This window comes from Heloderma suspectum, chromosome 7 (genome assembly GCF_057233095.1).
Source record: "Heloderma suspectum isolate Gila_16-S chromosome 7, 16-S_ref, whole genome shotgun sequence".
Taxonomy (NCBI): Eukaryota; Metazoa; Chordata; class Lepidosauria; order Squamata; family Helodermatidae; genus Heloderma; species Heloderma suspectum.
In genome coordinates this window covers 82,525,295-82,551,472 of record NC_139464.1, presented here as the reverse complement: position 1 = coordinate 82,551,472, position 26,178 = coordinate 82,525,295, and the positions used below count along the sequence as shown (strand labels likewise).

The window sequence follows — 26,178 nt, the reverse complement described above, 5'->3', positions numbered from 1 at the left end:
CGGCAGGTGGTGCACTGGGATAGACATATTGGACAGGAAATGAGGATAAGATAAAATTCATTGAGCAAATGGCTTAGAAGCTTCAAAGCATACCTCTTCCTCAAGTGTTCTGTCTATATAACAAGTCTAAAAATAAAAAATACCATGGCTACACTATTCAAAGAAAAAAGATAGCATCTGCCTTCTGCAGCTTACATTAATATGAGGACCTAAAGCAAAATTTACATTTGCAGTGTCACATCACCGAAAAAAATTAAGCTTTCTGGTTCTTTAGAAACTCTTCTTTAGCTACATTTTACTAGAACTGTGCTGAATTTTATCAGTTTCAAATTTTGCATCTGTGAAATGATTTATAAGGGAGACCAAAAGGATGAATTCAAACTAGAATAAAGAGTAGTTGGAATTATGATAGAAATATTCTCTTAAGATGCAAGTAGTGACCCTGTTTATTTAGCCTATTAAGTAGGCAATCAAAGTACGTAAATACGTACGGGTGGTAACACTATATAAGGGACCCTTCATTCCAAAATCTAAGGGGAATTAAACGTAATTGCTGAACTGTCCATTCATAAACTCAAGGCAGATATCCTAGGACAGACAATAGACATATAAATTTGTACAGACGTAACATCTGGTGAGAAATGTCTCACCAAAACAGCAAAGAAAGCAAAGAGCTCCACTGACTTCAAAATAGAACTGGATAAATTCTTAATGGATTTTACAAGCTTGCTACTTTATTTGGGAGTCTGTAATGGCCAGGGCAAGGGGCCGCGGTGGCTTAGTGGTTAAGACGCTGAACTGCAGACCGGAAGGTTGACAGGACAGCAGTTCGAGACCCAAGTGCCACGTGACAGAGTGAGCTCCCGTCTTCAGTCCCAGCTCCTGCCAACCTAGCAGTTCGAAAGCAAGAAATTGCAAGTAGATAAATAGGTACCGCTTCGGCGGGAAAGGTAACAGCGTTCCGTGCACCTCGGTGTTCAGTCATGCCGGCCACATGACCACGGAAGTGTCTTCGGACAACGCTGGCTCTTCAGCTTAGAAATGGAGTTGAGCACCACACCCTAGAGTCGGACACGACTGGTTGGGGACACCTTTACCTTTTATTTTTTTAATGGCCAGGGCAGGTTAATGTTATACATATTATGGGGCACAAAACAGACAAGGTTAGGCTGTTTCAAAAATGGAAGAGATGTAAGCATGTGCTTAACTCTCTCAGTGACAACAATGAGACTTAAATATGGTTTGTATGCATTTGTCCTTTGTCTTTAAGGATTACCATCTTTCTGAAGATTTACAGATGGAACAGGAAAAGAGACGCAGGCAGGGATGGAAGTACAAGCTAGAACCTGAGGTGTACTTGTACAAAAGAATCTATGTAGTCAAGGATAGAGAGGATGCCAACTTTGTAAGTCCAAAAGTCTAGAGACAAGTAAAAACTGGGGAGAAAAAAATAAATTTAGCAAAAAAAATTTGAATAACTTGAGAAAGGAAGGTAAGTCCTGTGGTGTAGCGGCAAGAGTGTTGGACTGGGAGCTGGGAGATTCAGGTTCTAGTCCCCACTCGGCCATGGAAGCTCACTGGGTGACTTTGGGCCAGTCACACACTCTCAGCCCAACCCACCTCACAGGGTTGTTGTTGTGAGGATAAAATGGAGAGGAGGAGGATAATGTAAGCTGCCTTGGGTTCCTTGCAAGAGGAAAAAAGGCAGGATATAAATGCAATAAATACATAAATAAAATAAGTCCTGCAAAGAGAAGGTTACACAAGCCTAGAGGAGATTTGCCTGCAATGTGGACACTATTTTAGCAGTAGGCTCAAAGAGAAAAATATAGTTCCCGGAAATGTTGAAAAGGAAGAAGTAGCGGTATCCACATGAGATGACACTTTAACTCCAGTAACTGAGAAATGAGGAGAGGCTTGGCAACCTATCTTTGCTATGTTAATAATATTCAAGGCCTAAGTACAATTTTTTTCAGCCCAGTACAAATTTGCATCATGGGCCCCCACACACACACATAACACAATGCCATCCCATATATACAATCACATGGTTTGTATTTATAGCCAGACATGGCCGTATGGTGTATATGTGTATGTCCTAAACATTTACCCACATATATTTTGGGCCTATAAATCATACCAGCAGTGCTGTCCATGAGATTCCTGACTTGTGTGGCTGATAACTTCCTCCTACAGAAAGTGGAGGAAGGAACTAGAGGATCGGCCACCCTTGACTTGACCCTAATCAACAGAGATGACTTGGTGCATAAAGTAGCAGTTACAGGAACTCTGGGAGAAAGTGACCATGTTATACTTGAGTTCTTGGTTCTAAAGGAAGCAAAAGCTGAGTGTAGCCAAATGCATGCCCTGGATTTTAGGAAAGCCGATTTTAATAAACTCAGAACAATGATAAGTAAGGTCCCATGGCGAGTGATTCTAATGAGAAAAGGAATCCAAGACGGAAGAAGCCAATGTGGCTTCACAAAAAGCTCAGAGATGACCTGAAAACAAGAACACATATAGGAAGTGGAAGGAAGGCCAAGCTACAATGGAAGAGTACAGGCAGATAGCACAGAATTGCAGGATGGCATCAGGAAGGCTAAAGCTGAGCTGAGGTTAGAGAGGGATGCTAAAAGCAACAAAAAGGCTTTCTTCAGATATCTGCATAATAAAAGACAGAGGAAAGAAATGGTGTTTTCAACTACTAAATAAGCATGGCAAAACGGTAACAGATGACAAAGAAAAGGCAGAAGTGCTCAATTCCTACTTTGGCTCAGTCTTCTCCCAGAAGAGGGTCTATGAGCCCCCTGGCAAAGGCGAAGTACAGGCTGAAGGGGCAGGTTTGCAACTTGAGATCAATAGGAATATGGTCAAGGAACACCTAATTACATTGAATGAGTTCAACTCTCCAGGGCCAGATGAACTGCATCCTAGAGTAATAAAGGAACTGGCAGAAGAACTCTCAGAACCGCTGTCTATTCTCTTTGAGAAATCATGGACTGCCAGATGATTGGAGGAGGGCTAATGTTGTCCCTATCTTCAAAAAGGGTAAAAAGGGTATGCCGCCATTTGCGTATGCGCTTTTTTTTTTTCAAAGTCACCCGTGATAGACTATGTGACGATTTACGTAGCCTATCACGGCTGACTTTGGAAATCTAGCCGTGATAGGCTACATAAATCGTTACGTAGCCTATCACGGGTGTGTGTGTGTTTTTTTTACTTTAGTTTTTTTTTTTGCAATGGTGGCGGTGGCGGCGGCAGCCGGTCGGGAGACCGGCCGCAGCCCCCGCCCGCAACGAACCGCCGCCGAACTGCCGCCGGGACCCGCCGCCAAGAGGGACATTCGCAGGAGGTAAGTCCCATCCCGGGGGGGGGGGGGTGGGCGGAGAATTTCCCAACCAACTTCGGGGGGCCGAATGCGTCGGCGCTCGGCCTCCTGAAGATTCGGGGAGAAATTCTCCGCCATCCCTAGTCCCGAGGACCCAAGGGAAAGAGGGAGGATCTCTCCATACCCCATAAGTTCAGGGTCTTCCCATGGTTCCCCTTCAAATGGGGACCAACTGCCTTACCTGGAGCTTAGGCTACTCTGCTATCTTTCCCCAGTGCTGTTCCTTGCTTAGTCACTAGTGATTAGTATCTGTAAGAGTCATAAAGTTATAAAGCAATAAAGCCTTGGAAAGAATCCTTGTCGTCTGTGTCCTGAGTTGGCTACTGGAGGGGACTGTAAGAGGCAGCTAGGGCGCTCGCTCCTGACAGATGCAGACAAACTGGAGAGGGTTCAGGGGAGGGCAACGAAGATGATCAGGGGACTGGAAACAAAGCCCTATGAGAAGAGATGGAAAGAACCAGGCAGGTTTAGCCTTGAGAAGAGAAGACTGAGGGGAGATAGGATAGCGCTCTTCAAGTACTTGAAAGGTTGTCACAGAGAGGAAGGCCAGCATCTCTTCTTGATCATCCCAGAATGCAGGACACATATCATGGGCTCAAGTTACAAGATGCTTGATTCCGTCTGAACATCAGGAAAAACGTCCTGTTAGAGCAATAGGACAATGGAACCAATTACCTAGGGAGGTGGTGGGCTCTCCCACACTGGAGACATTCAAGACAAGGCTAGACAGCCATCTGTCAGGGATGCTTTGACTTGGATTCCTGTATTGAGCAGGGGGTTGGACTCAATGGTCTTGTAGGCCCCTTCCAACCCTACTATTCTATGATTCTATAAGATCAATGTCCCTGATTTTTATCTTGCTTTGTCCCTCCTACCAGCTGTCACTCCATCCTGCCCATGCACAAGGAACTCTGGGATTGGTGGTTCTTGAAATGCATGTCACACAGAGAAGCACACATCCCTCTCTCCCTCTCAAAGTCCTAATTTAACAGTATAAGCCAAGTCTTTCTGTTCTAGGGAATGGGGTGGGCCAGCAACTCACCGTTCAGAATGTTGCTTGTTCTGCTCTTACACTTCTAACTGCCTCCAGCAAATCTCACAAGAGGTACATAACAAATATCCTCAAGCATGATCTACAATTTAGCCCAGGTTTTTTTTTTCCCCCTCGTGGTAATAAGGGTTACAGCCAGGGGTGGGGCTGCCTGGATCTCTAGGCCCTGGTAACGTGTGTCCTCCTTGCCACATACTTGGGCTCTGATGATATGGTAGTGCATCTTCTTCAAGATACTTGACAGACAGACACAAAAGACAAAACATTAGGGTAGAAAAATAGATTTGGAACATCAACATAGTAATAGTGCACCCAGAGAGAGATACATAGTCCATCCAGAGAGAGATAACAAAAGAAAGTAATATGAAGATGAACCCACTGAAGAAAGACTTTACACTTTCTTCCCAAAGCTACAAGGAATAATTCAGACCTAACACTTTGCAGATGGATACATAAAGAAAAATATTACTTACAAATGCAATGTTGCACACCTCTTTGTCATGTTCTGTGGCATGGCTGGACTCCTGTTAGGCTCTGACACATACTGGCAGTGAGTGAAAGTCATGTGCCACTCTGGAGACCTCACTCATTTCCAGCCTGCTTCTTGCAGTTTCCTGCCATTGTCATCTATATAGCTCTACCTCCTCACTTTGTAAATTCTTTTGAGCAAAGTCCCCTGCTCTTCTGGCATCCCCCAAGGTACCTTACCTCAGGGTGAGGTAACTGCTATAGAAACCTCTAATGAATCACAACGCTGGGTTGAGGGGAGACTCTTGGATGTCCTGGCAAAGCACAGTGGTTTATATGCTGGATTCCAATATATTACCTGATTGTCTTGCATTCCTTCTCTTCATTTTGAGTTTTAAAAGAGCCAGGAAGTCTTTAAGTGATGCTGCCACCGCCTGATGCGGAAGCTCTGGACAATGCTTACTGATTACTCCTGCCAGGGAAGCTGAAGAGGCAATGAACATCCCCATTGTGAGGGGTACGTGAGTACGTCTCAAAGGGTATTCCAGACTCATGCTGAAATCACCCTGGCTGGACTTGGTGCTAATGATCACAGCCTACCTCATTTGCTACATAATAATGACAAAGTCAGTTACCCTTGGATCCCCACCAGTGCACTATGAGGTCACCCTGGTTACTCCAGGGTGTGGGAGAACTGGTGATAAGTCCAGCCAACTAGCATTATTGGATGTATCTAGGTATAGTTCTATTACATGCATGTGCCCTTAGGATAAGAAGGTTTTCCCTCCTTCTCATTTTCTTTCTGCTCCTTTAGGGCGCAATCCTATGCATGTTTAGACAGAACTGGCTGGGGCATGATGGGAATTGTAGGACTTTTTTTTTGTCTAAACTTGCATAGTATTGTGCCCTTGATCCCCCTACAGAATAAATATCTAATCCCTTGAATATAATAGTGGGTTGTCCCAACCCTGATAACATCCCAGCCCTTGTTGCTGCAGCAGTTACTGGCATCTACAAGGTAAGATGCATTTCAAATTTTATTAGCATCTAAAGGGTGCTATGAACAGAGACTCAAGTAGGAAATACATGCTACCAGAGGGGCATGCTGCTTACTGAAATTAGGAGCCCCATATCTGCTGCTCCTTTCTCCTCACAATATCTACTAAAACAAAATACATGACATTATCACACTGCTCAGTGGTACAGTATGTGCTTTGCACTCAGAATGTCCCAATTTCAATCCCTGACATTGCCAGGTGGGACTGGGGAAAAGCCCTACCTGAAACCCAGGAGAGCCTCAGCCAATCAATATAGACAATATTCAGCTAGAAGGACCAATTCACTATAAAGCAATTTCCTATATTCCTAAAAGGTTCTAAACTCCACTTCTACAGAGCTAAATACAATATTGTCAACTTTATTTACTACATTGATAATGATATTTACTCTGCTTAGTTGCTAGGCACTGCATTTTACAGTGGATTCCACTTAGCAAAACTGCACAATAATGGGTATAAAATGTCATGATTGCACAGATGAAGGGGTTGGTGCAACTAATGGAGAGACAATAATTAAAAATTAAACAAAGTAATTATTATGCCTTTGAGCTTAAAAAACTAACATATTCTACTAATATTTTAAAAATTGGTGTAGCGTTCTTGCCCTTGGGTCCAAACAAATGCGTCTACTCTACTGATTTCAGTGTAATGTTCACTTCTGAAAAAACCAGCAAAGATTAGATAATATGTATAATTAAACTGAGTTTTCTTTCTAGCATAGTCAAAAATAATTATTAAGTCTCCTGACTTTTTTTCTAACACAAACATCTGTTGAATCTTTTAATATACTGAACACAATCCCAGATTACAGAGGAATGTTTCAAGATTTAAAAGGTAAAGTCTCCGTTGATAAAGTTTAAATTGCTATACTGTAATTGACACATTGAAGGTTCTAACAAATAAGCAACCCATCCCTTACTATTTTATTAAAAAGCTTTGTGAATATATGTCAAAATTGAAATTTACATTTTGTAAGAATATGGCCAGAATAGAGAGTAATAATCACTTAATGTATTTAGCAAAAAAATGTAGAGAATTCAAAACACATATTCTATTCATCTCCCCAAACAAATCACAGACTGTACTTCAAATGCATTGCAGGACTATTAGGTAATCCTTCTTTGTTTAGATTCAGTAGGGTTCAGTGACAAACATTCATCTTCCTTTTCCCTGCAAGTTCTCATTCCTCAGTTAAGTTAAAAAAAAAATTCCTTCAGCTTCAATTGCAAATCTTTTTTTTACTGTGAAAATTAATGAAACAATTCCATTATACCTGAATGCAAAAATTACTACGCAATTATGCAAACTTTTAGAAGACACACCCACCCACCCACATATATATATTTAGACTGTTGACAGAAATAAATATTTGCATCTATAGATAGGTTAATGAAAGTAGACACAAAGCTTTTGGAATGAAACAACTGCTATCATGTTTTATTACTCTGTAGTTTCTATCCTGAAATAAAATTTAAAATATAACTTTGTCAACATTATATTAAAAAGAAAGTTTCTGGGGAGAGAAAAAGATTAAATGCACACACCGCAGAAAAAATGAAGCAGGCATATTTAAAGATTTGTATTTAACTATTTTCCATGCCAACGTGCGCATACTTTCCACCATACGATTTTTGTTCTTATTTTAACAGGTGAAAGTAATTAGACTGAAAATTATTGCATTGCAAATGGTACTGCTTGAAAAAAAGAAAATATACTCCATAAATACTAAAATGAAATAGAAATCAGACAAAAGCTATCTGTTTTGTATCACCACAGATTTGACAGCTACTAAAAATAAATAAACAAACAAACAAGGAATTCAGTATCTTAGCAAATGCTGTACTCTTATTATGCTAATGAAAGACAAATTTGGGGTATGGTTAAAAAGGATTTTGGATGTACAAATAAATACAAAATATAAATTGGGTGGTCTAAAAACTATTAGCTATGTTTTTTAGATAAATGGCCATGGACTATACCAACACATGAGTGCTTAGAATAGGGCACAGTTACCACTGTTGTGATGTTACCAGCCATGGCAATTCTCCAGCCTTGTTACACTCCCCCACTCCCCAGTAAATAAATCATTTCAAGTACTTAGACCAAAGTATTCAGTGAGCAGTGGTGCAGCTAGGTGATTTTAGACTGTGGAGTTGTCTTATGGGGCCCTGTATGTATTTGGTAGTGTATTAAATGCCTATGTGTATTACTTCAGTTGTGAAGCACACAACTAATATTACTCTTCTCTCCACCCACACAAATAATAAAATGAGCATCTGTAATCATGTACATGCTCAACTGGCCATCCCTGACTATACAATTTTTCTTTTAATGAGAAGAAAGGAAGGATGCTGCATCAGCCCTGCTGGCCCAGGTGCTGACACCAGGCCTGTTTGCTCCTGCCCCTGTTAGCTGCTGTTCTCTGGGTGATCATTTGGGAGGGGGACCTGGGCTGTGGGGCCTTGCACTTCAGCCCCAAAGTCTAGCCCTAGTTGCACCACAGTCAGTGAGAGAGAGAGAGAGAGAGACAGAGACACAAACAGAGAGAGAGAGAGAGACACGAACAGACAGAGAAAGACCCCAGGTCCAATCTTTGGCATAAGAAGGTACCAGGTGATGGAAGAGACTTCTACCTGAAATGCTGGAGAGCTGCTAGAAGGACAAGTAGACAATATTGGGCAAGATGGACAATTCATATGACCTGGGATAAGGCAGCTTTCTACATTCTTAATAGGTACAATTAAAAAAAAACACACCCTTTTGAGGTTCATTGTCACCAAGGTAATCTAGAATTTCTTCTTGTGGATGCCGTATCTATTATGCATGTTTTTTTTCCACTTTAAGCTGAGAGCTGTTTATGTCGTAAAATGTATCACACAGGAACACTTTAATTACAACCCACCAAATTATATTATATTTTTATGTAAGTACTATAAAATTACTCATTACAGCCCTCTACATTACATAAACAGAAGGCTAAGGTTGCAGTCAAGAGGGGAAGTATGTGCGCCACCTGTGAGAGCAAACGTATTTTTCTAAGCTTTTCCTCTTAGGTGACCCTACAGAACCTCCAAGATTACCTTTGAACTCCTCTAAAGTTTTGGTGCAAGAACCTTTCAAAGAGCACATCACTCTCATTACAGGTGCTATTTTTTCCAATGATTTCCCCTTAAAAAGCTCTCAAAGCAAAAGTCAAACAGTTTTATGAACTTGGGGGAATTTGAAGATCAGCTCAGGGGTTCTAAGAGAGAAATTCTCAGAAATATTCAGTTGTATGCATGCCCTATTGCCCTGGAACAGCATCCCATAAGTGCACTCACCATGTCTGCTCTGGTGAGTGCTCCATGGTCATCTGGTTAGGGTGGCAAGCTCCATAATTTCTCCCAGCCTTGGAGCTGAAGAGGGTGTGTGGCCTGTCCTCCCAAGGTTGGGGAAAGGCTGGGACTTGTTTTGCTGCTGCAGTGCCAGTGAACATGGAGCGCCTTGGGAGCACAGCAGCAAAGGAAACTCCAGCTCTTCCCCTCCATCGTTGTAGAGGCAGACTAGGGCTTCTTGCTGCTGTACTGGCAAGGTCCTCAAAGGGCTTCAGGAGTGCAGTGGCAGAACAATCCCGTGCTTACCTGCCCAGAGTTGGAAAGGTGGGTAAGGATCATTCTTGCACTTGCATTGGGCTGCAGTTGTGTTGTGTTGCCCAGAGCAAGTCTGAGGATGATTCCCATCCCCCTCTCCATTTCCCCTATTGAGGGAGTGGCCCTGGCAAACACAAATTTTGGGTTGGCTACTAATGCTAGGAAACATTTGTGGACCTGTTCTAGAATAATTTCCCAGTTAAGTATATAAATATTCCAATTAATGGGACTGTTCCATAGCCATTCCAGAATAGGACATTTGGTGACTCTCAATAAATTTTGTTCAGTCGTGTCTGACTCTTCGTGACCCCATGGACCATAGCACGCCAGGCCTTCCTGTCCTGCGCTCTCTCCCGGAGTGTGCTCAAGTTCATATTCATTGCATCGGTGATGCTATCTAGCCATCTCATCCTCTGTCGTCCCCTTCTCCTTTTGCCTTCAGTCTTTCCCAGCATCAGGGTCTTTTCCAGAGAGTTTTCTCTTCGCATTAGGTGGCCAAAATATTTCAGCTTCAGTATCTGTCCTTCCAATGAGCACTCAGGGTTGATTTCCTTTAGGATGGACTGATTTGACCTCCTTGCAGTCCAGGGCACTCGTAGGAGTCTTCTCCAGCACCACAGTTCGAAAGCATCAATTCTTCAGCGCTCAGCCTTCCTTATGGTCCAGCTCTCACAGCCATACGTTACTACTGGGAAAACCATAGCTTTGATTAGACGGACCTTTGTCGGCAAGGTGATGTCTCTGCTTCTTACTATGCTGTCTAGGTTGGCCATAGCTTTCCTCCCAAGGAGCAAGCGTCTTTTAATTTCATGGCTACAGTCACCGTCTGCGGTGATCTTGGAGCCCAAGAAAGTAAAATCTGTCACTGCTTCCATTTCTTCCCCTTCTATATGCCAGGAAGTGATGGGGCCAGATGCCGTGATCTTCGTTTTTTTAATGTTGAGTTTCAAACCAGCTTTTGCACTCTCCACTTTCACCCTCAACAAGAGGCTCTTGAGATCCTCTTCACTTTCTGCCATTAGGGTGGTATCATCTGCTTATCGGAGGTTGTTGATAATTCTCCCAGCAATCTTAATTCCAACCTGTGATTCATCCAACCCGGCATTTCTCATGATGTAGTCTGCATATAAGTTAAATAAGCAGGGCGACAATATGCAGCCTTGTCGTACTCCTTTCCCAATTTTGAACCACTCGGTTGTTCCATGTCTGGTTCTTACTGTTGCTTCTTGACCCTCGTACAGGTTTCTCAGGAGACAGGTAAGGTGGTCTGGTACTCCCATCACTTTCAGAATTTGCCACAGTTTGTTGTGATCCACACAATCAAAGGCTTTAGCGTAGTCAATGAAGCAGAAATAGACGTTTTTCTGGAATTCTCTTGCTTTCTCCATGATGCAGCGAATGTTGGCGATTTGATCTCTAGTTCCTCTGCCTCTTCGAAACCCAGCTTGTACTTCCGGTAGTTCTCAGTTCGCATACTGCTGAAGCTAGCTTGTAGGATTTTGAGCATCACCTTGCTGGCATGTGAAATGAGCGCAATTGTGCAGTAATTTGAACACTCTTTGGCGTTGCCCTTCTTTGGAATTGGAATGTAAACGGACCTTTTCCAGTCTTGCAGCCATTGTTGAGTGTTCCAAATTTGTTGGCATATTGAGTGCAGCACTTTAACAGCATCATCTTTTAGGATTTTAAATAGCTCAGCTGGAATACTGTCATCTCTGCCCACTTGACTTCACTCTCGAGGATGTCCGGCTCAAGTTCAGAGACCGCACTATCATGGCTATCAGGGACATTCAGATCTTTCCTGTATAGTTCTTCTGTGTATTCTTTCCACCTCTTCTTAATCTCATCTGCTTCTGTTAGGTCCCTGCCTTCTTTGTCCTTTATCATGCCCGTCTTAATAAATCTTAATAATTAATAAATCTTAATAATAAATTATTATAAATAATAATAAATCTTAATATAATAAATAAATTGGCATTTATCTCAATAAATACCAATAACAATAATCGTTTCATACAAAAATAAGGTAACAGTTCTAACATTTAAGTGAAATGCCACTTTTTCAAATCAGGAAAGCGATGCAAAAGTGCTGGCTGCACTAGCTGATTTGCTAGATTTCAAGAATACAATATTTAATGCTTGCACATATTATTAGATTTGAAACCTATCAAAAGTGAATGATAGCACTCGAATGTCATTCTTCAGAAACTTTAGGAAGCATCTTAGTAAAAGGTAAAGGACTGCAGGTAATTTGTGGATTTTGGCCTGAATCTAAAGTGGTCCCTGTGTGCACACGAAGTGCTTCACGTACACACAGGTGGTTGTTAAGGCAGCCTTCATCTCAGGCCTAATGGAGTGATGTTCTGGATTGTCTCTTGACCTCCAGGGAAGCTTTCTGGGTGTGTGAGAAGTTCTGGTAGGAAGAAGGTAGCTGCACATCCCCCGTGCATATGCAGAAAACTCAGCAGATTAATGTTACTAGACTTTGGTAATAAAACAGTGATTTTAAAAAAAAATGAAATACTTGTATTTCAGTTTACTGGAAACTATAATGTGGTAGACATTTAAGAAATCATTACATATTCGTCTCTCTTAGAAATAGCATTAAAATATGTATCCTGGGTGGTTGCTGCCCTGGGCAATTAAATACATAGTGAGGAAAAGGAGATAAGAAAACTTCCTGTATTGATACACTATTCAAACATGTTCACAAATAGGGCCTCAGCAATATCTTGCGTTTTATGTATATAATGCTTAGGTGCCCACAATACATTTTTAAAAGGGCAAACACACAGGAAATTGGAAAGGAGTAATACTTACGAAATATCAACAAAAGGAGAGTTTCACCATCATCAAGCTGCATATGCATCTGCAATGGAAATTACATGTAATGAAAACTACACGGCTCAGGACCCCAACACCTCAAGGGTCGCCTCTCCCAGTATGAACCGACCTGGTCCCTGAGGTCGCCTTCACAGGCCCTCTATGTCAGAGTATGTCTCCTCTAAAAGACATTTTGGAAGGGGTCTTTTCTGTGGTAAGAAACGTTCTCCCCAAGGAAGCCTGGCAGTCATCTTTTTGGAAGATGTACTTATTTTCCTGGGCATTTGGGCCTTGGTTATAGCCCAAATGTTGTGGGCTGCTTTTGTGGGGCTCGTTCTAGGCTGTGAGGCGGGGGCAGGGGGGAGAGATTTTGTGTATTGTGGATGAAAATTTTTTGTATTGTTTTTAGCTTATGCTTTTATGCTGTTTAGTTTTAGTTGTATTATTGTGCTGATTATAGTTTATATTGATTTGGGGTATTTTTTTCCTGCCCTCTCATTAATTATAGATTTCTGAATAATAACAACAACAACAACAACAACGATGATGGTGATGATGATGATGCACTGATGTACATGGGTTGTGCATCAGGTGAGAGACAGAAGCCTGAATCAAGTGGAAGAACTAAAGCTTGCCCTGAACCTGTATCCATTGCTGCTGGCAAGGACAGGGACACCACTACCAAACAAATGGATTTCTTGGCCCTCAGAATCCTATAAGGGCCCTATAAGGCTGGTCAGAGATGGTAGCTGCCAGATGCATGAAGCCTTGATGAGCATTTGCAATGCTCTTGTTTAGTAGACGTCAAGGAGGGAGGACAACAATCTCCGTTGTGCTCCTTATTGATGCAAATCAAAGTTCAAGCCTATCCACTGTGGGGTCTTTCCCTCCACAGTCACATAACTCTTTCAAAGACACTTGCTGCACCACTGGAAACTGAACACGCCCAAGCCCCCCTCCCTGTAAACATGAAAAAATAGAGCAATCCCCCCACCAAAAAAAACCTACTAAAGAAAATATAAACTCCCTTACATTTAAGAAATGAGAGAAAACAGAATGCTAAAAGTTGTTATGGGAGAGACCCCATGGAAAGTGTTTTCTAAGCTGCTGTTTACATGGAGGCAGGAGAGAGCAGGAAGATGCTCATCACATTCCCTGCAATAGGTGCAAATGGTCACACATCTTCTCTCAGGGTGAGGAACAAGACAGTAGCCCCCTGACTAGAGTTCTAGAATGTTCTTGAAGTTCGCTCTGTGAAGGCACAGAACCTCAGCTATGGCACTGTACAGAGACCACAATGAACATAATTTTACATACAATTGGACCTGAAGAGTAATGTAACAGGAACAAGAACCGATAAGTTATGTAATCAGTGAATTGTGGAAAACATGAAGACACTGGCCAATCCCAAGGGAGCTGAGGCAGCACAGCCTCCCATGAAGCTTTCTCTGCGTTTTCAACCCAGCAGCTCCCAGGAGTTAATCATTTTTAAATCCTACCACACATGAGTTGGCGGTCCAGCACTGAAAGCTACTACAGTGAGAAAACTAAAGAACAAATATGTGAGTTCAATTATGTCAGTATCCAATACATCACCAAAGAATGTTCAGGTTGATATCCCTGCCAACTACAATCTAGAGACAATTAGACAACTGATGCTCAAAAAGCATTCAGAGTGGATTCTCACTTGACTACCACAGTACTTCAGTATGGTGAAGTACTATTAATAAACTACCTCCTAAGTGTATTCAACAGTAATCTAACCTCAAAGTTAGATTACTGCAATGCGCTCTACATGGGGCTGCCCTTGAAGACTGTTCAGAAGCTGCAGCTTGTGCAAAATGCAGCAACCAGATTAGTAACAAGGACCAGAAGGTCCAAACATATAACACCAATTCTGGCCCACTTGCATTGCCTTCCTGTGTGTTTCTGAGTCCAATTCAAATTGCTGGTTTTAACCTATAAAGCCTTAAATGGCTTGGGACCACAATACCTGACAGAGTGCCTCTCCTGGCCTGAACCTACCCAGACGCCACTATCAACATCAGAAGCCTTCTTCTGAGTGCCTCCTCCGAGGGAGGCTTGGAAAGCAGCAACAAGGGAGAGCGCCTTCTTAGTGGTGGCCGTGCAATTGTGAAATGCTCTCCCCACTGAGGTCCACCTGGTGCCCACACTGTCATCTTTTCAGTTCCAGGTTAAGACTGTCATCTACTCCCAGGCATTTGATGGTATATGATGGGACATTTATGTCAATTCTTTCTATCATGTCCAGTATCTTGTTGTAAATGTTTTAGCTGTTTAAATTATTTTACATTTTGTATGTTAGAAATATTATATTTTTATTATCTTGTATTGTGATGTGTATTTTTTATGAACTGCCCAGAGAGCTTTGGCTATTGGGCAGTATAGAAATGAAATGAAATGAAATGAATAACAACAAACTATGATCTTAGACAGCTTCAAAACATCAAAGTTTTGAATACATCAAAACAATTATGTATTCAGCCTAATAGTTCCAATGTATTACTTTACCACTTCAATTTTTAAGACAATATTGTAAGTATAACTAAATCTCATATTTAAGCAAGAATAAAGGAGACAACTGAAAACAAATCTTTCTGAGAGAAAACTTATTGGATGACTTGCTTTCATTTCCTCAGAGATTTTGATTCTGTTTACCAGATCCACCTTCTAGAAATGTTGTCCAATGTACATGATCAAAGCATCAGGCTTATATTAACATTCTGATATATTTAAGTATGAAACACTTCTGTGCTCTTTCACTATGCTACCATGGAATGTACAACTGGACCTCAGTGTTGAAAATGCAGCACAGGAGCATTATTTCATTCATTCTTGCACCCTTAATAAATCCTAGCTGATTAAGGGCACAATCCTATGGGTTGTACCCTCATGATGGAGAAGCCTCCAAACTCAGAGGTTTCTGTGTACCTGGCAGGGCAGGAGAAGCGACAGAGGCGATTTTCACCTCCCTGTCCTCCATGTTTTGCTTATTTCTCTAGATGGGCTTCTGAGCCCATCTGAGCCTGACTAGAGAAGTTGTGCTGGTGGGGGTGGGACTGGGGCTGGAGAAGCTATAGGATTCCTCTTATCCTGGCATCTCCTCTCCCTTCCCCTCCCACCAGCACACCCGCTTTCTAACCTCTCCGAGGCTGCATTTGCGACCTTGGGAAGCAGCCAGCATAGTTCTTTCCACAGGGGCTCTGATGGGGCAAGGGAGAGGGTGGAGGGAGAGATTGGATACCAGAATCCCCCTTCTAAGGTTGTAGCAGTGTTTACGGCCTCTGACAGGGGACTCTGAAGAACCCTATGGTCCCTGGGACACTCTCCTGGGATTACAGGGTTGCTCTCTATGGAAAGATAAAGAGCAGGATGATAACTAGCTTGCCTGTACAACATTTTAGGACCATTCTTGTATCATTCAAATACTCAGTGGTTGATTGTGGGTTGTTGCTGAACGGTGGGTTCATTGTTGAACCGTGGGTCAGTGTGTTGTTTAACCCAGGACATTTTCTGCAGGGTAGCTTGTTAACCATTCAGTGTGGCTTATTTTTCGGAAGAAGCCACCTTGAGAACCCATGGTTTGTTGTTGGGTAGTTCAGGGTGGTTAACAAGCCACATTACATGGTTAACAAGCACCCTGTGAAAAAGCTCCTGGTTCAGACAACACGCTAACCCGCAGTTGAAAAACAACCCACACTCAACTACTGGAGCTGTTCAGACAACATGCTAACCCACACTCAGTGGTTGAGTGTGGGTTGTTGTTGAACTATGGGTTGTTTGTTGAACCATGGGTTGGCCTGTTGTCTGAATGTCTGCAGGGTGGCATCGTTAACAAGGCATCCTGAGGATGTTCAGACAATACATTAACCCATGGTTCAACACACAGCCCACAGTTCAACAACAACCGACAATCACCCACTGAGTGTGGGTTAGTGTATTGTCTGAATGGCCCTACTGAGTGTGGGTTAGCATGTTGTGTGAACAGCTCCAACCTCAAAACCCACTTTTTGTTGGCTGGGTGATGATCTATGCTGGTTTGACATTAATGCATTTAACCTTTAAAGTACATCCTTCTTATGACTGCCTCCATCACATATGTAATATGTGAGTTCAGCAAATATGTGCACATATCTATGTGCAGCAGAACACCCTATTCTGACTAGCTCCAAAAAAGAGGTGAACATTTCAGGAATAAGCGACAGCATGTGTATGCCCACATCACACATTATGCTGTACACATGAAAGAAGGGAACACACATGGGTTTGAACTCTATCATGAACCAAGTCTATCAACATGTGAACTAGTCCAATCTACTACACATGAGCTGCCACGTTATTGTTCTACACACACACACACATAAAACATATATAAAGCATTATCTCTATAAAGCTATTGGTAATCATAAAGCTTGCCCCAAAAGAATATACACTTTTTAAAAGCTATTGCTTATATATATGTGGAAATGCATGAATTGCAATAGGATCAACAAATGGTTTACTATTTCAGGAGACAAAAAGGGCTATTTTTCACAGCTACTGCTTGTTAGATAACGGACCTCTTCAGATGCACATGGGAGGAGGGTGGTTAGGGTAACTACGGAGAGGGGGTAGCATAACCACAATGCACATGCGCATCACACGACTGGGAACCACGTGGTTCCCATAAACACCCCCTTCCTACTTACCGTAACTACTCTCCTGCTGCCGGTGGTGCTGGCAACGATTCCAGCGGCCCTCACACAGCAAAAACACACATCCGCTGGCTGCTCCATCTGTAGCAATGCCCCAGCGAGCAGGAGGAAGTCTGCACCGGCTAGAGCATCGCTGGAACTGCGGGACGCTTTAGGCCACCATCTCTATGGCTGTGGCCTAGAAACTACCCAGAGCCGATTTTAACCAATGGGGAGCATGACACCAGTAATGGTACACTACTCTGGGGCCCCTTAACAGTGCTGCAGGGTAGTGGTTAGCCAGGGTGGATTCAGGACCATGGTTAGCAGGTTTTTCTCTCCCTCCCCCATGACAAGCTAAGCCACTGTGGTCTGCACAAATTCCCTAGCCATCATGGCTTTGCGTTACATGTGAACATGGCCAATATCTGCATATTTCAAATTTCTATTTGGCAGCTAGACGCTAAAGGCCAAACTACAAGTTACATGTACTGCGTAGCAGGTAGCCAATATGAACTTCCCTCCCTAAAGCTCCAAACTGCACGGAGGAGTGATTTTTGGTCAGAATGCAACTGGAGAGTGAAGAGGTTTATTTTATTTTATAATCCTGCCTTTTTTCATCCAAGGAACAAACGGTGGCACACATGATCCTCCTCCTCTCCATTTTATCCTCATAACAACCCTATGAGTTAGGTTAGTCTGAGAGTCAGAGGCCAGCCCAAAGTCACCTGGTGAACTTCAAGGCCAAGTGAAGATTAGTACCTGGATCTCCCAAGTCCCATACCCAGTCCAACCACCTTACCACTACACCACACTGACCACTACACCACACTAAGTCTCCCCTCGCTGCTAAACAGTACACAATAAGCATAACATTTAGTTTGGCCCTAAGAGGATGGTGTAAATACAGCAGATCACACAGAAGTTTACACAGCTGCAGCTTTAAGCAGCTACAAAGAAGTGAAGGGGATGCTTTCATGACTGGAACTGGCATGTAGTAAATCCAAGCTGAAGCCTGGGGTTCACAAATTCAGGGACTATCCAATTACTGCTATACTTCAGATGCCATGGGCCTGGAGACCTTAGTGGAAACCTTGGTAAAAGGGCTTCCCCTTTATTTCAGGCTAGCAATGGAAGAGGCTATGACCTGGATAGACCTCACCTGAAGTGGAAGCACAGTGTCTCTATACCAGGGATGCCCAACTTTTTGGCCCCGAGGCTGCATCAGGTAGTGCCAGGGGAACACATATGCACGCAAATGTGCACATAAAGATGCACACATGTGCACTTGTACACATACACACACCTGGGGTTTCTCTTGCTAGTGCTAATAAGGGAATCCTTTCCTTATGCCTGATCTCTCATCAGAGATCAGAGATAAGGAAATCCCTGGGGTTTCTCTGGCTAGCCCTGGTGATGTGCTAGCAAGAGAATCCCTTATCTCTGATCTCTCATCAGAGATCACTGATAAGGAAAGGGATTCCCTTTCTAGTGCTAGCCAGGGAAAACCCAGGCTGTGCTGCCACTGCAGGAGGAGTTGGCACACTGCCAGAAATCTCTTGGCAGGTTGCATGTTGCCCATGGACTGCATGTTTTTGCACCCATGCTCTATACAAACTACTCAATTCGACACTTACATTTACGCATTCAGCAAACAGGCCCCATAATTCATATGGGATGTTTATTGCCACTGAAAAATGGCAGCTACACAATGACATATCATCGTTGTAACCAAATACAAGATCAACAGTTTCAACTCAAGCTTTATTTAATGGACAACATCCAATCTGCAAGTCTGTAGTACTCATTAATAAAACTGTGGTGCTCACTGGTCACTATCACAGCTGCTTAGAATTTCTACAGATTACTCCGAAATAAGATAAACATATTTCTGACTAGTAAACTACGCTGCATATGTTGAAAATATGGCCATTCTTTAAAATGTCATATGAGCTGTTGTCAATGCATAATTTACAACTGAGCATTTCTTTTGACAATCTATAAGCATTATAACCATTACAAATGCAATTAACCTCAAATTTCAGATGCATATTTGCTCTGCATATAAACCACACCCATGAACCACTCACTTAGCATGCAATTCGTTTTTAGTTATTTCTAATTAAATGTGAAAAAGTATGTGAGCCACTTCTAGGGATAGGAGAAATTAATTAGCTACATGCTAATTATCCAAATGTTATAAAAACTGGAGGATATGATTGGAGTCTCAGAATACCTGGCTATGCTGCAGAAGGACACAGAAGAAGAACATTACTTGGCAAATACTAACTTCCCCAATCTCTGCTTTTCTCTATCTCTTAGTTAAGCCTATTAAAAGTAATATAGGGGTGAGGAGGGGAGGAGACCACAGAAGCATTACAACACTTCCTATGACCATGTGGCCTCTCCTGCTCCCACTCCAAAGTCCCCAGCTAGACAGCCAAAATCAGCTGTCCAGCTGCAAATGCAGGGAGGCTGGAGCACGGAGGAGAAGATCCCCTCTCTGCTCTGCCCACCCTGCAATGGATAGTTGACCTCCTCCAAGTTCGTGCCCTAAAAATACAAAACAACAAAAGAAAAACAAGTAGCACCAACCAATTAAAAAAAAAGCAAACCCTTCACCAACAGACCAGCTTCCTTCCTGAATAAAACTGCATTTGCCTCCCAGTGGGAGGACAACAGAGAGGGGGCTAATCTAGCCTTCTTCAGCAGAGTTCCAAAGCCTGGGAGCAGCCACGAAGAAGGCCCTCTTTCGCATTCCTACCAAACATGTCATTGATGGTAGTGGAACCAAGAGATGCCCAAACATCTTAAAACTCATCAGGCAGGCTCATATGGAAGAAGCCAGTCTTTCAGATAGCTTCTACTCAAGCCATATAGGGCTTTAGGGGTCACAACCAGCACTTTGAATTGTACTCTGAAACAGGCTGGTAACCACTGAAAATGTAACAAGGGAGACACATGCTCCCTATAACCATTCCCAGTCACCTGTCTGGCCACAGCATTCTGGACCGGAGGAAGTTTTTGAACAGTTTTCCAAAGGGGGTCCACATAGACTGTGATACAGTAGCACAAACAGGATGTAACTACAGCACATTTGGCCATGGCCAGATCAGACATCTCTAGGAACAAGTGCAGTTGGTACACTAGCTTCAGTTCTGCAAATGCACTCCTGGCCACCGCCAAAGCCTGGGCATCCAGGTTCAGGGCTAAATCAAAGAGTGCACCCGAACTGTGAGCATGAATCTTCAGGGGGAGTGTAACCCCACCCAGCCCAGGTTGAATCGCTCTTTCCTGATCTCCCTTTCAACCTATCAGGAGCACCTTGTCTGCATTAAGCTTCAGTTTGTTCATCTTCATCCAGTCCATTCCATGTATGTGTATTTTATGTCTATGACCTGCCATTCAGTGTTTGGCTTGCCTTGCTGGCTTTCTGCTTAAATGCACTTTTAGTTCCCACTTTCTACTTCAGCACATTTGATTCTGAATTGTTTTAGCCCCATGATTACCCAGCAGGCCGTGGCACTGGACTGCCAGAATGAATCCATTGCCCTACTCACTCATGCACAGGAACGTCCTTATTTTGATCAATTAAATGTTGGAGGATATGCATAAAGTGGGGATTCCAATCCCCCTCCTCCCAATGGTGCTATCACATAGAGACCACCGCACAGCCTTCAAAACTGGTGGTAGCTTCTGAAGCAAAGGTTGTCACAACATCAACACCTTTCCACACACACACACACCCTTGTCCATCCAAACTCTTGCAGGCAGTTTTCCGTGTGACCAAAGGATAATACTCTGATTCCCTTGAAGTAGCATGATCTAATCAAGTCAGCATCTGAAGAACAGTTTGGTATACCAATCTCTCATCTCAAATTAAAACTGCCCCACATAATCCAAGTTTTTGATGAGGCTTCAGTATTAGGTACACACACACAAAAACAAGAAAGGAACAAACAAATTTATAATAGGGAGCATAACAATATTGGTTTAAACTCCAGCATTTAAAAAACTTCAACAGTGATAACTCACCAATACCGCAAAACAAAATTCTGTTCCCATAAAATGTATTACTCATCTTTATATGAATCAAGACTATTGTGAACATTTTCTCTAGTCTACAGTAGTTCCGTTTCCATACAATGTAATGTATAGATATGCCTTCGTCTGAGCAACTGAACTTTTCACACCCACAAACCCCACAAAATCAGATGGTCTGTGGTTTTTGCAGCTGGTGCTCTGTACTTATATAGGGCAGTGTCATATGAAAAATATTTCAGTTCCTAAGCCCCAAACAAAGTCAGTCATTAATGAAGTGCAGGCAGTACAATGAGATCATATAAAGTATAGATTTCAACAACTACAGCAGAAATACTGAAAGAACACTGAACAAAAACACACATCAAATTCTTCTGCCAGAAAAGGAACTATTGAAAAGCAATGTCTTCTTGGATTTAGCATTTGCTTTGAAAATAAGTAATCACTATCCAGAATACACGTTAGTAAAAGTGTTAGCAGACTAAACAATCACAGCTTGGCACAGTAAAAACAGTAAATAACTTCAGACATCCTCTTTACATTAGAGGATGTCTTTACCCTAATAGGAAAATATCAAGCCACACAATGATTGCTATATATGGAATCTGCTTACTTAACAAAATAATTTGTCACCAGCCAAAATATATTTTTAAAACTTATTTCAGAAAAGAGGTTTACCAAGTTCTTTTTTCTTTTCTTTCTTTTTTTTTTTTACAAAAGCTAAGCAACTTAGCTGCAATATTGTAAAATCCTGTTTTTAAATGCAGCTCTTAGAGAAGGTGTTTTGGGGCTGCATTAGCATTTCAGTCCACACAACATTTACCACACCCTTGCCATTGTTGTTCATATTCTTTAATGAAAAATGTAAGTTAATGTAACCTGCTCCAACTGCCGGCTATCCTTCACAAAGCTTGCACTTTTCCTACAAATATAATTTTACAATTCCATGAAATAAGAATAAAGCTGGACATACCGAAGTGTTGGCATCAATAAGACATCAGAATATCTAACTTTAACTCAATTGAGTCCAATCGCTGTGTGCAAAATAAGATTCTGCAGGTCTAATCCAAATTTTGATACAGAGGCTCAGTTCAGAAGATGCAACAAAGCATGGTTTGAAATCATGGTTTAAAGTGGGTATGTAAACTGCAGTTTGAAGGCTAATGCTAACCATAATTGCCCAATCTGACATCTTTAGATGGAAATGGAAGGAGGCACTCAGTATGCGACAAGGAAAGAGAGAGCATATAAGTCTTACCACTCCTCCCAATGGCTCAGGAGATCATCTGAATAGAACATTCAGGTATACTAAAGAAACATAAGAATTCAGATGTGGGTTTTTTCCTTCCTGCCTTGTTACATTTTTGAAACACAATGTAACCTTCTATGTATGTGTTACATACTCTGAATTGGGAGCAACTGTTACTTCTATTGTTTGAAAAAATACAAAATCTGGAGAGTGTTGGACTGGGAGCTGGGAGATCCGGGTTCTAGTCCCCACTCGGCCATGGAAGCTCACTGGGTGACTTTGGGCCAGTCACACACTCTTAGCCCAACCCACCTCACAGGGTTGCTGTTGTGAGGATAAAATGGAGAGGAGGAGGAGAATGTAAGCCGCCTTGGGTTCCTTGCAAGAGGAAAAAAGGCGGGGTATAAATGCAATAAAATAAATAAATAAATAAATAAAAGTAGATATACTCTTAACAGTTTACATTTCGCATGCATTTCTGACTCATGTTTAGATCTTCATCTTAAACTTCTGTGCTTTTCAAAATATTTCTCAGCTTTGAAGAAAAAGTATCTATACCACAATTCTTACACCTTTTTGAATCTGTTCTTAATATGGTGATTTACACTTTATTTATGCCATGTAAGCAATAAACTGAATCTTATACAGACATACTACCATTCTAGGAATATAGCAGAACTATTTCAAATGCACCAGATTCTACTCCTACATTAATGATTTCACTATTGGGGTCTGTACATACACTTACCTATTCGTATTGTTGTTCCTCTTTGCCAGTGCAATTTCTTGTGTTGCATTGATTTCATCTGCTTCATTGTGAATACTTCCACTCTGCACAAGTATTTCCCCTTTATATGTGAAGAAGTAATACTGGTTTTAAAAGCTGCTGTTACTTAGATATTAACTTTTTTTTTCAAGTGTGTAGATTTTCATTAAGAATTGTATGCACACAAGAAAAAGACCAAGTTTGACAGCAGTGACTAACCCAGCTTGTTCATGCTGTCCTTGGCAAGTAGCTCCTTCATCCTTCCAAATGAAGGAATGTGGTCTAATAAAAATTCAAGTCCCTCTGGTAAAGCAAAGGAGGTCACCATGGGAGAAAGATGGGCAGAAACAAATGCCACTCCAAGTAACTATTTTTGTTCAAGCATATAGAACTTACTAGTCCCCAGGACTCAAGTGTCCAAGGTACTTTGCAATAATTTAGAATGGGGTTGGTGGGGAGATAACGGTGTTACTGTATTAAGTGGAATCTCAATCGTAAACGTATTTACTGAGTGGTAAAATCCAGTGATTCAAACTTAACTTGTTTTCTGTTAAGGGCACTTAAGCAGGCCAAGGCTGCAATCCTATGTGCACTTATTTAAGAATAAGTCTTACTCAACATAGTTGGACATTTCTGAGTAAGCTATGACCCTAAACATTCTTTGTCATTGAGAACTACTGGGATTCCTGCAAAGTGTTTAGGGTAAGAAAGTAACCCATCAGTGGCACATATAACTCAAACTGTGAATTGAACATTTCCAGTGGTATATGCAACATTACGAATGCAATCTTATTTCCAGAATCCAATGGGGCGCTTATGTCTCTGCCAATTCTCTTGCACCCTGTTGATTCTGTGGCACAAGTGGGATGCACCGCTTGCACAACAGCAATTTAGTGCTTCTCAGAGGAAGCCCTGAAACGAGCAGAAAGTCTCATGTCTCAATTGGGGCAGGCCGACAGGGCTTCCTTATGTGAGCTCTGCCGACCCGCCCTGTTCCAGAAACTAGCATTTTCAGGCATTTCCGGTTGCCCCAGAAGCCCTAAATCTTCCTTCCACAAGCAGTGGGTCCCACTTGCAGACGGGAATCAATGAAGTGTAAGGGAGTCAGTGGAGGTGTGAGCATCCTGTTGGATTGAATTCAATGGGACTAACTTCTGAGTAGACATGTATAGGATTGTGCTGTAAATGTTCTGTAATATGCTAGTGCTTTAAAAGATGGTTTAAACAATTTCTCAAGGCATCTCTGATAAAACATAGCATCTAGGGTTACTTTATTGACAGGACTGCCATGCCTTCAAAAATAGCACAGCAGGCAAAAATTCAACAGGAAATTCAAAAATTTCCATGACTGCATTTCCATTGCCAGAACCCTCTTCTCTTGTTGAATTTCTGCCTTTCAGGCAACACAGATCAGGATACTGTTCTGTATGGGGGGGGGGATGCAAGCATTGGAGACAAGACTTCCGCTTTAGCAACCCCAAGAGAGTACAACTAAATCAAAAAGAAATGAGCAATATTTTCCCATATGATCCCACTTGTTCACTCAGATAATCACCACAGATCCTACTCCGGGTATCCCTGCTGTTGGAAGTTAGGAGATGGCAACCCAAAATAAGGCTTGTTCAATGGTGATGCCATGTTTCTGGAATGCACTCCCCAAGGACATCTACTTGGTGCTAACATTGTTATCATTTAGGCACCAAGTGAAGGTGGTTTGTTTCTTGATTATTAATTTTAATGCGTGTTTTGTTTTAAAGTTGTGTAAGTCTTTCTGTACAGAACTAGTGAAAAAAGGGCTAATCATGTTGAATTGGATCAACCTAAATTAGATGCACTTAGGTCTCACTGAAAATCAATATGAACAATTAATCATGACTTGCGTTCCAGTGAGTCTAATGGAAATTGAAGGTCCAATCCTATACCCAATTATCTGGGAGTAAGTCCCACTGAACTCAATGGGACTTCTGAGTTCACATGTACAGGATTGTGCTGTAAGCACAAATAACTTGGGCTGGATACAATCCCTTATACAGAAATAAATAAATAAACAAACAAACAAATGTGATGAGAATTCTAATGAAATCTGCAATCTTAACCAAAACTTGATTGTGAATTTTATTGAAATCTATGTAAATATTATGGATTGGAGCACTAATATGACATTAAAAATGCTTCTATTTACAAAGTTTCCAACTATGAGATACAAAACTTGACTTCGCAGGAATATACTCTCCTTAGCCCTCCAATATTTTTGCTGGTACAACCTCTAGATTGAACATATTGATTATGCAACCTCACTGATATACTGAAGTCTTTAAGGATTTAAAAAAAAAAAAATTCACAGATGTCTGACAGAGAGTAAACGGAGTAAACATCATGTAATGATAATTGAAAGCATATCAAATCTGGCAATTTGGTGTACTAAAGTGTCAAGAACTTTAGTGTTAACACCAGCTTTATTTAACATCACTAATGATCTGGAGAAGAAAGTTAACAGCATATTAACAAACCTCACAAATGGAACTAAACTGGAAAAGTTTGCAAACATCTAATGAAGACTTAATAGCAATAAGAGTCTTCCAGTTGGAGAAAAACTATCCAAAACACTGACTAAAAGCAATAGAAAACCTGGAAAACACTAATATAATAAACCTAAGCATGGTTGCAAACAGCACATTACATATTATTTTGCAATGTGATTATTAGACTATAAAAAGGCTTGTGCAACATTCAGCTGTATCACAGGCATAATATCACAGACCCAAAATGGTGACAAATCCAACTTTTAAAGTAGCTATGGTGAGACCACACTTAGAATGTTTAACACTGAGCAATTCAGTACTAAAAAGCTGTCAACCAATTAAAGGAGGCATGCTCCCTGATAATGGAATTCAGAGTTGCCCACATGTGGGTATGTTCATTCTATAGCAAGGGAGTAAAGGACTGTCTTGCATATCATTTATATCAGAAATCGGAAAAACACCATGTCAAACTCAACCTTAACCCCCCCA

General features: G+C 41.7%; 1 protein-coding gene across 4 annotated transcripts in view; it reads right to left on the bottom strand.

The window, feature by feature from the left end:
• Positions 1-26,178, bottom strand: part of FOXP2 (forkhead box P2) — a 595,587-nt gene that overhangs the window by 330,950 nt on the left and 238,459 nt on the right. For 3 of the 4 annotated variants that reach the window (XM_084810788.1, XM_084810790.1, XM_084810786.1), the window contains one exon: positions 12,415-12,463. The gene's annotated coding sequence lies outside the window, so the exon portion shown is untranslated. Of the gene's footprint in view, positions 1-12,414; positions 12,464-23,149; positions 23,250-26,178 lie in introns of all 4 variants that reach the window. The other variant, XM_084810785.1, reaches the window with a different exon arrangement.